Genomic DNA, 15,238 nt, shown 5'->3' on the forward strand with positions numbered 1-15,238 from the left:
ATCAATAATTATGCCTAGCAATTGTCAAGCATACATTTGTGTGCTAGTTTTCCATAAGTTAATTCTCAAATCACTCTATGAAATAGTCCCTGTTAATATCTCTATTTTAGACACAAGGAAACTGAAAGGATGAGTTTAAAAAGGGTATATTCTGAACAGTATCATTTCAGATACATATATATATATATATGTATAAACTTGCTGAAGGCTCTTAATACAGAAAGTCACTCTGCTTTCTGGAAAATTCGTGCCCCCACTCTTGTACACACGAGCAGTCAACATCATCTTTTCCACCACATACTCATCATAACACTGAGAATTGTCATTTAAAATATATAATCACTTGGTAGGGGAAACGGGTGCTTTGTTGTGATTATTTTAACTCTCTCTTAAAAATGTCCCATTTTCTACTAGTTTACTTTTGTAATCTTTCTTTTTTTGGGGCAGGCAAACACGGTACAAATCCTAAGGAAAGGAATTAAATGCTTCACTATTTTACCTGGAGCCAGATTCAGTTGTTTTATTCTTGAAAAAAAAATTAGAAAAGGGGGAAGCTTAAAGTATCCCACGTTTCCAGAGCTTGTTCCAAAAACAGAAGCAGCTCCTTTATACTGAAGAACCAGAAAAAAAATTTGTTCCTCTTCTTAACAGCCAGTGGGTTCCCACCAGCATCGGTGTCACCAGAGAAGCTGAGGGCGATAGACCCATGTGAATGGAAGTAAGTGGGCAAGTTATGTGTCAAAACTAGGTTGAGCCTCACTCTGCATTTTCTCCTTTCTTAATAAAAACTCATCACTGCCAATGGTCATGTTGTGGTGTCTCCACGTGCTAAGAATTTTATGCGACATAATGAAGACCCGGCTATGAAATATGCAAATCCCAATACCTGTGCTCGAGAAGAAGGAAGTGGGTCAAATAGAGGCGCTTGCTGCCTTTCACGCTGCATCAAAGGGTTGCATCAAACAGGATGTTGAATGTTGCAAGGGGCAGAGATCACAAACCGTCTGCCACCCCTGCCAGGCACCGCGTAACCTCAGAGTTGACACCCTCTCAATCCTTTCCTGGCAAACAGTGTCTGATGCAGCATGAGAAGGCCGCTGTAACTAAAATGTACAATCAGGCAAGAAAAAAAAAATCGGCTTATCAGCTATTTGAGAGTACATTTGAATTCGCAAGTGGGATGACTCCCAAATGAAGCCATTGTTTTCTAACAAACTAGCTAAAAGCAATTGAGAAGCAACAGAAGAGAAGCTACATCCCAAAAAGAAGCTGGCTTTCTGCTTTGGCTGGTTTTGTTAGAGCATATTCTACCCCCAGATAACACTATGAGGTGCGTCCTGCAAAAAGCTCTGTCTTCCAAAAGATAATGTAAAGACTGCTTTAAGAAAGCAGGAATAGGGCTCCCCTGGCGACTCAGTAGTAAGGAATCCACCTGCCAGTGCAGGAGACACGGGTTCGATCTTTGGTCTGGAAACACCCCGCGTACCACAGAGCAACTAAGCCCATGCGCCGCAACTACTGAGCCTGTGCTCTAGACCCTGGGAGCCGCAACTCCTGAGCCCACGCGCCCCAACTACTGAAGCCCCTGCGCCCTAGAGCCTGTGCTCCACCGCGAGAAGCCACCACAGCGAGAAGCCCACGCAGCTCAGCTAGAGAGCAGCAAGAAGACCCAGCACAGCCCAAACAAATAAAACTATGTTTTTAAAAAAGCAAGCAGAAAAAAAAAATAAATAAAAATAAAAAAGCAAGCAGGAATGATGCTCTGATGAAAGGTATATTCATTTCCCACAGCTACTGTAACAAAGTACCATTCATCAGTGGCTTAAAACAACACAATTTCATTATCGTACAGCTCAGAAGCGTTTAGGTCTGAAACAGTCTCACTGAGTTTAGGGACAGAGTCATGGTGTCAGCAAGGCTGTGTTTCCTCCGAAGGCTCTAGAGAGACTGTTCTCTTGCCTCTTCCAGCTTCTAGAGGCTGCCTTCATCCCTTGGCTCAGTGCCCCTTCTGTCTGCAAAGCCAGCAATGATTCTTTCTCTTACCGGCATCTCTAAGTTTTCCTCTTCTGTCTGTGCCTTATGAGGATAGTTGTCCTCATCACAGGGCTTCCCAGGTGGCGCTAGGGGTAGAGGACTTGCTTTGCCAGTGCAGGAGACATGAGAGATTCGGGTTTGATCCCTGGGTTTGGGAAGATCCCCTGGAGGAGAGCATGGCCACACACTCCAGTATTCTTGCCTGGAGAATCCTGTGGACAGAGCAGCCTGGCGGGCTACAGTCCATGGGGTCGCAAAGAACCGGACAGGACTAAAGCGACTTAGCACGCACGTCCTCATTACAATGGCCCCACCTGGATAATCTAGGATAATCTCCCCATCTCAAGATCAGCTGATTAGCAACCTTAACTCTGCCTGCCCACCTTAATTTTCCCATTGCCATGAGACGTAACAGTAGTCACAGGTTCCGAGGACTAGGACCAAGGCGTCTTTGGGGGACCGTTATTCTGCCTACCCCAAGAGGGAACATCAGAGACCTTAGTTTTGTGTCTTTAATCCACACAGCAAACGTCCACTTGGAATGCTTACAAAATAAGAAACTGAGGCTTTGAGAATTTAAGTAGTTTCCCCAAAGATATTCTTCTAATAAGAGACGGAGCTGGAACATGACCCCACCTGTCTGTTTGAAAGCCCCTTCTTATCCTCCACATCACGGTCCCACGCAGCAGGCAACTTTGGCCCTTCAGCATGCGCGCTCAGTCACGACCCTCTCTTTGCGACCATCTGGTTGTAGCCTGCCAGGCTCCTCTGTCCATGGGGTTTTTTCAGGCAAGAAAACTACAATCTATGGGGTTGCGAAGAATCAGACAAGACTGAGCACGCATACTTACATGCAAGCTTGGGCATTCAAAATGCATCTTCAGGTCTAGGCTGCATACTGCTCCTTTCTAGAAATGTCTTAGCCATTGCTCTTCATTGGTCCCTCCCCCCTTCCCTCTGAGCCCTCTTTCCCAATGCAATTTTTAAAAATCTCTTATTTAGTTTTCTGTGTCTTTGAACTTTTATTCATGTGCATTTCCATCTCTTTATTTTGGTGTACTGCATTCAAGATAATTTCTTCAACTTTATTCTCCAGTATTGCAGCTGTTCCTAATATGGTGTTTAATTGAGTTTTTGTTTTCAATGCCTTACTTCTAGAAATTCTATTTGATTCTTAATGCTCTTTTTCATGGCATCTATGCTGTTATTTCTATTTCTAAGCTTATTAAAAACTGTAAAATTTCTAAACTTATAAAATATCATATTTATAATGATAAATATGTTTATTTTATGGTTTCTTTCAGATTATTCTGTTCTTTAACATTCTCAGCGTGTTAATCTCCTATTTATTATGTTTGCTAACTCTCCTTCATAATGGCTGATTTTCTCTTTTTTAAAATAACTATTTATTTATTTGGCTGCACCAGGTCTTAGCCATGGTACACGGGATATTTTGTTTTCAGTTGCATCATGAGAACTCTCAGTTGTGGCATGTGGGGTCTAGTTCCCTGTCCAGCAATCAGATCTGGCTCCCCTGCTTGGAGAGTGTGGAGTCTTAGCCGCTGGACCACAAGGGAAGTCCCTAATTTCCTCTTTTGAGTAGACTATTTTTTAATTGTACTCATCTTTACTAAGGGTTGCTTTTTCAGTGGGAGTCCCAGTGAGCCCTGGGTTAAGAAAATCTTGCATTTGTTTTGGCCACAGCTCTAGCACTTTCTCTGGAGAAGGAATTGGTAACCCACTGCAGTATTCTTGCCTGGAGAATTCCATGGACAGAGAAGCCAGGCGGGCTACAGTCCATGGGGTCACAGAGAGTCAGACACGACTGAGGGCGCGCACATGCATGCGTGCTAGAGCTTTCCGTGGCTCTGGAGCGGTTTGCAGGTTCGCTTCTTGAGTCCAGTTTCGCAGTCCGCGCAAGCAGGATACATTGAGACATGATGCCTGTTTGTGGTGCATGTCCAGAACAAACAGAGTTTTTATCCTCGTGGTGACTTTTTTCCCCATGTGCCCACAGACATGATTAATAGTCTCACAACTTCTTCAAGCAAGTGGCCCACATTTACCTAATATTGTGCTTACTCCCAGAGCTAGCTGCTCCGGGTCCTTCCTCATAGCCCTCCAACCCCCACTTTTAGCAGGAGTGTCCTTGCGCAAAACCTGCCAACCCCTTGACTCAATTAGGCAACACTGATCCCTTCACCCTCCCCGATTGCCCTGTGTATCCTTATATAAATTCCCTTTACTCGAGTTAGCAAGAAGGTGAGAGCGACGAGGTGTCTCAAAGGGGTGATATGCTGTGCTGGGCTCAGTCGCTTCAGTCATGTCCTTTGCGTGTCCAGCGACTCTGCAACTCAGAGCCCACCAGGCTCCTCTGTCCATGGGATTCTCCGGACAAGAATACTGGAATGGGTTGCCTTGCCTTCCTCCAGGGGATCTTCCCAACCCAGGGACCAATCCCGAGTCTCTTACACATCTGTCTCCTGCACTGGCAAGCGGGTTCCTTACCACTAGCGCCCCCTGGGGAGCCACAAAGTGGTGATGTTTGAGCTCAAATTTTAATGACAGAAGGGGGTCAGCCCTGAACCTATCAGGGCAGGTGGTCAGCAGAATGCAACTTTCTGTAATTCGGAAACAACTTCAAAATATGAAAGATTTTAAAAATGAAGGTATTAGAGCCAAGGAGGAGAAGGAGAAGTAGGGAGAGAAAGAGAAAGTAAAGGAGAAAGAGGAAGAGAAAGAGGAAGAGACTGAGGAGCAGGAAGGGGTGGGGGAGGGGAGGAGGGGAAGGAGGAGGAAAGAGGGGGAGGAGGGGGAAGAGGGGAGGAGGGGGAGGAGGGGAGGAGGGGGAGGAGGGGAGGAGGGGGAGGAGGGGAGGAGGGCGAAGAGGGGGGGAGGAGGGGGAGGGAGGGGGAGGGGAGGAAGGCTGTGCCCGCTGAGCCTGCACATACACCCACAGGCTCCCACGCAATATGATTTCACTCTATACACACACCGTCAGTGTCGCTTTTGTCATAAGATTTCCAATCTGACAGTGCCTTCAAATCTTTACTTTCACTAAGCAATTTAGTTGTAGGAAACTAGTTCGTGTGTGCCCGGTCCCTCAGTCGTGTCCGACTCTTTGAGGCCCCAGGGACTGTAGCCTACGAGGCTCCTGTGTCCATAGGGATTCTCCAGGCAAGAATTCTGGAGTGGGTTGCCATTTCCTCCTCCAGGGGATCTTCCCAACCCAGGGATCGAACCTCCATCTCCTGTGCCTCCTGCATTGCAAGTGAATTCTTTACCACTAAACTCTCAGTTCAGTTCAGTTCAGTCACTCAGTTGTGTCCGACTCTTTGCGACCCCATGAATCACAGCACACCAGGCCTCCCTGTCCATCACCAACTCCCGGAGTTCACTCAGACTCACGTCCATCGAGTCAGTGATGCCATCCAGCCATCTCATCCTCTGTTGTCCCCTTCTCCTCCTGCCCCCAAACCCTCCCAGCATCAGAGTCTTTTCCAGTGAGTCAACTCTTCGCATGAGGTGGCCAAAGTACTGGAGTTTCAGCTTTAGCATCATTCCTTCCAAAGAAATCCCAGGGCTGATCTCCTTCAGAATGGACGGGTTGGATCTCCTTGCAGTCCAAGGGACTCTCAAGAGTCTTCTCCAACACCACAGTTCAAAAGCATCAATTCTTTGGTGCTCAGCTTTCTTCACAGTCCAACTCACATCCATACATGACCACTGGAAAAACCATAGCCTTGACTAGACGGATCTTTGTTGACAAAGTAATGTCTCTGCTTTTCAATATGCTATCTAGGTTGGTCATCATTTTTCTTCCAAGGAGTAAGCATCTTTTAATTTCACGGCTGCAATCACCATCTACAGTGATATTGGAGCCCAAAAAATAAAGTCTGACACTGTTTCCACTGTTTCCCCATCTATTTCTCATGAAGTGATGGAATTGGATGCCATGATCTTCGTTTTCTGAATGTTGAGCTTTAAGCCAACTTTTTCACTCTACACTTTCACTTTCATCAAGAGGCTTTTTAGTTCTTCTTCCCTTTCTGCCATAAGGGTGGTGTCATCTGCATATCTGAGGTTATTGATATTTCTCCCGGCAATCTTGATTCCAGCCTGTGTTTCTTCCAGTCCAGCGTTTCTCATGATGTACTCTGCATAGAAGTTAAGTAAGCAGGGTGACAATATACAGCCTTGACGTACTCCTTTTCCTATTTGGAACAAGTCTGTTGTTCCATGTCCAGTTCTAACTGCTGCTTCCTGACCTGCATACAGATTTCTCAAGAGGCAGGTCAGGTGGTCTGGTATTTCCGTCTCTTTCAGAATTTTCCACAGTTTATTGTGATCCACACAGTCAAAGGCTTTGGCATAGACAATAAAGCAGAAATAGATGTTTTTCTGGAACTCTCTTGCTTTTTCCATGATCTAGCAGATGTTGGCCATTTGATCTGGTTCCTCTGCCTTTTCTAAACTCTCAGGGCAGCCTAAAGACCCAAACAATTGGCTCTGAGAAAACACGGAGGACAGAACGTTGCAGTAGCCCTCCATCTCCTTTAGCCCTCCCCTGGCACGTGGTCTCACCCCCTCTCATAGCACTTTTGCTTCTCGGGGTGTGTGCACGGCTCTGGGACACCTCTGTCCTCTCCCCTCACCCTCTGGCCTGGTGTGGTCACTCAGGCCACCCTTGCCCCCTTTTCGCCTTGTGACTTGTCACCTGGAACTCCCACCGCTCATCACCTCTATCTTTTAATAACTTACATCTCAGGGAACAAGGGACCCAGCTCAACCACCCCACCAGGCAATGAACCACAGGTCCCAGCCAGTTGAAGACTTGGACACCTGGGGTCAGGTGCGGCTGGAGAGGAGGGAGGAGGACAAAGTACGGGTGTCTGAACCCCTGGTGGGGGGATGGAGCAATGTCCCTTAAAGGGGCTGTGGGTGTGAAAGATACTCTCAAGCTCAGTGTGTCAAATGTAGTCTTGAATACTTCAGTCCTCCAAAAGTCTCAGTGGTAAGGAATCTGCCTGCAATACAGGAGGCGCAGGTTTGATCCCTGGGTTGGGAAGATCCCCTGGAGAAGGAAGTAACAACTCACTCCAGTATTCCTGCCTGGAGAATCCCATGGACAGAGGGGCCTGGTGGGCTACAATCCATGAGGTCGCAAAAGTCGAACATGACTGAGCGACTAAACCACCACCAAGCTGGTCCAGAGGAAATGAACAGTACAGAATCTGGTGTTTTCTCCTCTTTTTTTCGACGTCTGTCTCACATACACACACACAGTCACACACCAGCAGCATCCTTTCATTTCAGCTTCACATGCTGTTAACCCACTTGATGCATTATTTTTTTCCTTCCAGAAACACTGTTTCTGCCCGGCCATCCAACCCCACAGAGAATGTTCCTGGAGTCGGTTCCCTGCCACTCTGCTGTTTTGCAAGTCACTCTCACCAGCTTCACAGTTAGCCTTCTGTGGCTGTTAACTGCAAAATCTGGTGGTCGCATCCCATCCTTTGCAGGGTCTCTTCTGGCTCAGACAGTAAAGAATCTTCCTGCCCTGCAGGAGACGTGGGTTGGGAAAATCCCCTGAAAAAGGAAATGCCTACCCACTCCAGTATTCTCGCCTGTAGAATCCCATGGACAGAGGAACCTGGAGAGTCCGTGGGGTCGCAAAGAGTCGGACAATGAGTGAGTGACTGACACACACACTTCCGGCTCTCAAGTCCGTGGTTCAGTCGTTCAGGAGAAATCTGACCCAGGAGGCGCATTCTGGCAAAACTGCCTGCAGGGCCTTCCAAATGGATTTGAAAACGCTTTGAGGCAAAAACCGTGTGCCTTGCGCCCTCTTGCGGGCAGATCTGGCATCTCAGCGCCTTGAGGAAATAAACAAAATTTATAGACAATGGGTGACGCTGACCTGAGAGCTCCCTGAGCGAGGGCGCCCGGTGATGGGGATGTTACCTCCTCTTAGAGCAGAGGAAACCGAGGAACCTGGGGCTGAAGCCAGCAGTCCAAAGTCACGCGGGACACAGGTCACAGAGGGGCCCAACTCACGGAGGGGGATTTCAAGAGCTGTCCTCACGACTCAGCGTGAGGCCTCAGAGGCCTCATCAGAGGAAAATTCCTTCAGATGTTTTTGAAACTGGAAAACCACGTTGGAGATCGTCTTGCCAGCCTTTCCCCCAGTGGCCCATTATCTGGAGGGCATTCTGCATGAGGATAATAAGGTTGTGGGTATGTGATGGTGCGGGTGGGGAGGCAGAATATTCCATGATCAAATGAAACACGGGGTGAAAAAAAATTTATGGTGACACTTGTGTCTTCAAGGGTGGCTCAGATGGTAAAGAATCCGCCTGCCAATGCAGGAGACCTGGGTTCGATCCCTGGGTCGGGAAGATCCCCTGGAGAAGGAAATGGTAATCCACTCCCCAGTATTCTTGCCTGGAGAATTCAGAGGACGGAGAAGCCTGGTGGGCTACAGTCCATGGGGTTGCAAAAGAGTTGCACATGACTGAGTAACTAACACTTTGTCTTCATTGTGCTATTATGTGTGGATAAAGAAAGTGATGGGATGTGCTCCATAAACCTCAAACTCTCAGATCAGGGCTTCTCATTATATCTTTGGAGGAGGAAATGGCAACCCACTTCATGGGGTTGCCACTGGACGAGGGAGCACCCTCATTATATCTTAGTTCCTCAACCTTATAACACTCTGCGCCAGATAATTCTTTGTTGTGGGGACTGTTCTATGCATTCCTGGCTTCATCCCTGGCTTCTATGCCAGGACAGTCCCCATTCCCAAGTCCTAATAACCAAAATTATCTCCAGGGACTTTCCAGGCAGTCCAGTGGATAGGAAAACATTCTTTCACTGCAAAGGGGTATGGGTTCGATTCCTGTTTGAGGAACAAAGATTTCACATGCCGTGTGGTGTGGCCAAAAAATAAATTTAAAAATTTTTTTAATTAAAAAAAAAATTATCTCCAGACATGGCCAGCTGTTTCCAGAGGGACAAGACTGAAATTACAGCTTTAGACCATAGAACTCTTTTCTTCATGGAGCAACTCAAAGGACTAATGTTCCAGGGAATTCACTTCTGGAAACACCGACTTGGTTCACTTATGCTCAGTTTATGGGAGCGGAAATGAAGGCCTGGGGAAGTGAGGTGACTTGCTCATGTCTGTCATGTAACTGAGTGATGTGTGTGAAAACTAAGTTTCCAAATAAACCCTGGTTCTTTGGGCTTCAAGACTAGCCTAGCTTCTTCTCTTAAGCGATGCTGGCAGGATGGGCTGGGGATGGGATCAGGGGACAGTCCTAACTCAGCTCTGTGAAGCACTGTCTTTTCACTGGTGCTGCTTCAGTCAGTCAGTTCAGTCGCTCAGGCATGTCCGACTCTTTGCGGCCCCATGAATCGCAGCACGCCAGGCCTCCCTGTCCATCACCAACTCCCAGAGTTCACTCAGACTTGCGTCCATCAAGTCAGTGATGCCATCCAGCCATCTCATCCTCTGTCCCCTTCTCCTCCTGCCCCCAATCCCTCCCAGCATCAGAGTCTTTTCCAATGAGTCAACTCTTCACATAAGGTGGCCAAACTACTAGAGTTTCAGCTTTAGCATCATTCCTTCCAAAGAAATCCCAGGGCTGATCTCCTTCAGAATGGACTGGTTGGATCTCCTTGCAGTCCAAGGGACTCTCAAGAGTCTTCTCCAACACCACAGTTCAAAAGCATCAATTCTTCGGTGCTCAGCTTTCTTCACAGTCCAACTCTCACACCCATACATGACCACAGGAAAAACCATAGCCTTGACTAGACGGACCTTAGTCGGCAAAGTAATGTCTCTGCTTTTGAATATGCTATCTAGGTTGCTCATAACTTTTCTTCCAAGGAGTAAGCGTCTTTTAATTTCATGGCTGCAGTCACTATCTGCAATGATTTTGGAGCCCAAAAAAATAAAGTCTGACACTGTTTCCACTGTTTCCCCATCTATTTCCCATGAAGTGATGGGACCAGATGCCATGATCTTCGTTTTCTGAATGTTGAGCTTTAAGCCAACTTTTTCACTCTCCACTTTCACTTTCATCAAGAGGCTTTTTAGTTCCTCTTCACTTTCTGCCATAAGGGTGCTGCTTCACAGCTACTCAAATACTGGACATGTTTTTTCCTCTCTTATTGAGGCAGCTTATGGATCCAGAGCATTTGGACACTCACTGAGGGACAGACCAGCTCATGGTTGACCCTATGGTCAAGGTCCTACCGTAATGAATTTCTGTTTTTCAAACAAAAGAAAAAGGCTAAGTTCAGAAAGAGTCCCCTTTCCTTACTGAATTCTCCAATAGTCCCTTTTCCTCATGGATTTCGTGACAGTGGTAGTGTTGGGGCAAAGTTTGCATCTCACGCTTTCTTTCCCTGCAGAACCTTTGGAATGGTGGCAGATTTCCATTTATTGAGGCTGATTTGAATGTGCAGTTAGGACTAGGGTATAGATGGCAGGGGAGTCAGGGGACGTTGGCAGAGGGGGCACCACTGTGCTTTCTGAGACCAGAACTTCACAGAAGCGGGAGGTTGGACCAGGTACAAATTTCGGTTTTACTCTGCCTCTCCACAGGTGGCGCTAGTGGTAAAGTATCCACCTGCTAATGCAGGAGACGACGGTTTGATCCCTGGGTCGGGAAGATTCCCTGGGGTAGAAGTGGCAACCCACTCCAGAATTCATGCCTGAATGCCATGGACAAAATTCCATGGACAGAGGAGCCGGGTGGACTACCGTCCACAGGGCTGCAAAGAGTTCAGACACAACTGAGCAACTGAGCACTGCCCCTCCACGAGTTCAGCGTGTAGTCCATTCTAAAAGCAGAGACACACCTCATGCCTCTCCGTCCACTCCAACTTGAAGTTTCTACCACCTAGATTCTACCCTTGGGGGAGAGGAGGTTTCTGTGGCAGCTGTCCCTGGCTTGGGGTGATGAGCGTTCGGTGCACCGCAAAGCTGCTCCCACCCCTGAAATGCATATTCGCCATAGCGACAACATTCACTGTCACTCACATCACGCTGTCACCTCCGTGCGCCAGTACTGTTTCACAGGCTTTACACTTGCTGTTGTTCAGTTGCTAAGCTCTGTCTGACTCTTTGCAACCCCATAGACTGTAGCCTGCTAGACTCCTCTGTCCATGGGATTCTCCAGGCAAGAATACTGGAGTGGGTTGCCATTTCCTTCTCCAGGGGATTTTCCTGGATCAGGGACTGAACACTGAACCCCACATTTCTTGCATCGGGAGGCAGATTCTTTACCACGGGAAGCCCATATTTCACACTTACTACTCATTTAGTCTTTACAACAACCCCACATGGCAGATGCTGCTATTATGTTAATTTTACAGATGAGGAAACTGAGACATAAGCCGTACATAACTTGTACAAGGTCATAGCTAGTAAGAGCCAGCTTTGAAACCCAAGAGGTCTGAGGCTCTGAACCTCTGTGCTGTCCGGCACCCATACCCTACACCCCAGCTCTAAAAACAGCCCTGGGAGCCCCACCTTTAAAGAGATAAAGACAGTGAAGATTTAGCAGGAAACACTCCTGGTGCGGTGTGTTGGTTTGTAATGACTGGAAAGGCAGGAAAAACCAACTCTTCCTTATAAAAAGGTGACATGTTATCCTTAGTGAAAATGACATGTTTATACTCTGATCGACCACCTTCCTAAAGGGTGATTTTCTAGATAATGATAATTATTGATTAGCTGCTTCTCTTCCTATGGAGACACCAAATCTGGCTTGAAGTACTGTGGATTTTGGTAGCTTTGATATGCACATGCGTCATTGTTTGAGGCTCAAACTCCAAGCAAGACTGCCACCTGCTGTAGAGATGGGCTGATACTTTTTTCTCTTTCCTAAAACAACATTCGGAGAAGGCAATGGCACCTCACTCCAGTACTCTTGCCCGGAAAATCCCGTGGATGGAGGAGCCTGGTATACTGTAGTCCATGGGGTCGCAAAGAGTCGGACATGACTGAGCGACTTCACTTTCACTTTTCACTGTCATGCATTGGAGAAGGAAATGGCAACCCACTCCAGTACTCTTGCCTGGAGAATCTCAGGGATGGGGGAGCCTGGTGGGCTCCCGTCTATGGGGTCGCACAGAGTCGGACACGACTGAAGCGACTTAGCAGCAGCAGCAGCAAAACAATGTTAACAGTCATAAAAACAAAGAAGGGAGAGAGGAGATGATCAATTTAAATCACTCTCCTGAAGTGTTGAGTCGATGCCTAGCTGTGGTCACGGCCAAAGACACAATTGTTACTGCATTTCTTCTCACAATTGAGCACAGGTATACTCTGAAGTCTTAATCACAACAGTGATGTCTGGACAACAGACCATCAGCTTCTTTCAACCCCACTGCTACCACTGCAGGTTGAGCCCTTCCCTGAATCTGGATGGTCTCCAACTGATCACCCAGCCACTGTGTCTTCCCCTAAGCACACCCTTCTCCAAAGTGATCACTTTTAAATGTAGACCAGAGCATGCTGAAGCTGAAGTTCCAATACTCTGGCCACCTGATATGAAGAGTCGACTCACTGGAAAAGACCCTGATGCTGGGCAAGACTGAAGGCAGGAAGAGAAGGGGACAACAGAGGATGAGATGGTTGGAGGGCATCACCGACTCAATGGGTATGAACTTGGGCAACCTCTGGGAGATGGTGAGGGACAGGGAGGCCTGGGGTGCTGTAGTCCATGGGGTCGCAAAGAGTCGGACATGATTTAGCAACTGAACAACAAAGAGCATGCTACTCCCCTTCATATATCCTCCAATGGGCTCCAGGTTCATATAGATCTAAATCTGGGCTCGTTCCCATGGCCTCTGCAGCCTTAGGAGATCTAGCTCCTGACTGCTCTCGAACCACTGCCTAGGCTGCTCCAGTCAGCATCTGGTTTGGGGACAGAGCAGGCATATTTGGACCTTGGCATTTGCCATTCTTCCTGGCAAGGAAAGCTCAGGCCACAGACATCTGCATGCCTGTCTACTTTTTGTTATTTATGGCACAGAATCAAAGTCATTTCGCCAGAGAGAATTTCTGGCCATTCATTTTAAAACAGAAAATCTCCGTCTCTACTAGAAAGTGTGCTCAGTTGCTCAGCATGTCTGACTCTTTGCAACCCCATGGAATGTAGCTCCCCAGGCTCCTTTGTCCATGGGATCCTCCAGGCATGAATACTGGAGTGGGTGGCCATTTCCTACTCTGGGATCTTTCAAACCAGGAGTTGAACCCATGTCTCCTGTGTCTCCTGCATTGGCAGGTGGATTCTTTACCACTGAGCCACCTGGGAAGCCCCTACTTCTACTACATAACAGAGGCGCAATAAGTATTCCTTTTCTTCCTTTCTCCAGATATCCAAGGCTCTAGTGCTGTTAACACAGACAAAGCCGTGGGTAGAAAGAATTATCATTTGAAGTCCTCACCTGCCCCCAGCTCTGAAGTTGGTACAGAACTGGGGGAACACACTGACTTGTTAGCATAATTTAGTGAAGTTGGGAAGACTAAGGGGATAGTCGTAAGTAGGTGAGTTCAGCTTGTATCCACGTGAGGCTGAGATCCTTGGGACAGGGGAGTCTAGTTGGAACACCACAGAACCTTGTTAAAGGAAATGGGCTAAACTCAGGGAAGGCTGGGGGCCACAGCCACCCTTCCCCCACAGTCCCACCTGTTCCTCTTACATCCTAGCACCAATCCACATGTATAAAAACAAACACTCCAGATCCAGGTTAGCTCTCTCCTCTCAGGCTAAACGTCAGAGAGGGGTCTCAGGGCACAGAGGAGTGGAAGGAAAGGCGGGATGTTTCAAGGCCGGACCGGAAGCAGTGGCATCACCTCCACTTGAATTTCACTGGCCCCTCTTTGGCTGCGTTGGCTAAACCAGATGCATGAGGCTAGGACAGTGTATCTAGGAGGAGGAGAGCAGATCTTGGTGGACGCGCTGCAAGCTGTGAACTCATCTTTCCTTTTGTTTTATAGGCCTATGGTTAATGGGAGCCATTGTCCAGTCCCTTGATATAATGAAGACTGTCCACCAGCTACTAATAAGCCATCTTCTATTGACTTTTGATTGAGAAGCTATCCCCAGGGTCTCCCCCTTTTAGTGGGAAGACAAGGTACTCTTGTTTGATCCTCGTGGGGCCCATAATGAACCGAGTTCAGGGAAAGGGGTTCAGATCCGGGTAACTGGAGTCTGGAGTCCAGCCCTTTCCCAAAGTCACCTTTATCTGCCTGGCAACAGTACCCGCTCAACAAGTGGCCAATGGAATGGCTTTTTTTTTTTTAATTGGGGTATAGTTACTTTACAATGTGGTGTTAGTTTCTGTTGCACAATGAAGTGGATCAGCTAGATATATACATGTATCCCCTCCCTCCGAGAACCCCCTCCCTCCCACGTGGCCCCACTCCTCTAGGTCACCACAGAGCGCGGAAGTGAACTCCTGGTGCTATACAGCAGTTCCCTTTAATGTTGAAACTTGTTTAAAGTGAGTGGCACCGCAGGTGAGAACAAGAGTGGGGGAAGGGAGGTGGCTCAGCTGGTAAAGAATTCTCCTGCAATGCAGGAGACCCCAGTCCAATTCCTGGGTCTGGAAGATCCCCTGGAGAAGGGCACCCATTCCAGTATTCTTGGGCTTCTCTGGTGGCTCAGCTGGTAAAGAATCCACCTGCAGTGTGGGAGACCTGGGTTCGATCCCTGGGTTGGGAAGATCTGCTGAAGGAGGGAATGGTTACCCACTCCAGTATTCTTGCTGGAGAATCCCATGGACAGAGGAGCCTGGTGGGCTACAGTCCATAGGGTCACAAAGAGTTGGACCTTTCACTTCACTTCAGGCAGGTGAGAAGGGGATGCTTCCCAGTGAGCAGTTAGAAGCTTTTCTGTCCCTGCCTGGGTGTGGCAGGAAGGCTTTACAGGCCCAGGGCTCCAGATGGCAGGGCTGGTGACTTCACGCATCCCACAGACTCCTTGCAACCGGCTTCCTCTTCTCACCGAGAGGGACGTTGTGAGCGTGTCAGGGGAGAGCTGGGAACTTCAGTCCCAGTCACCATGGCGCAGTGGGCTTCAGGGCAGCCAGATGCCACATACAGGAAGCCTCCATCATGAGACTTCTCAAGGTCTTTTCCAAAGGGGAATGTGGGGGAGCATTGCAACGCCTCATTGTCAACATC

This window comes from Budorcas taxicolor, chromosome 12 (assembly GCF_023091745.1).
Source record: "Budorcas taxicolor isolate Tak-1 chromosome 12, Takin1.1, whole genome shotgun sequence".
Lineage (NCBI taxonomy): Eukaryota > Metazoa > Chordata > Mammalia > Artiodactyla > Bovidae > Budorcas > Budorcas taxicolor.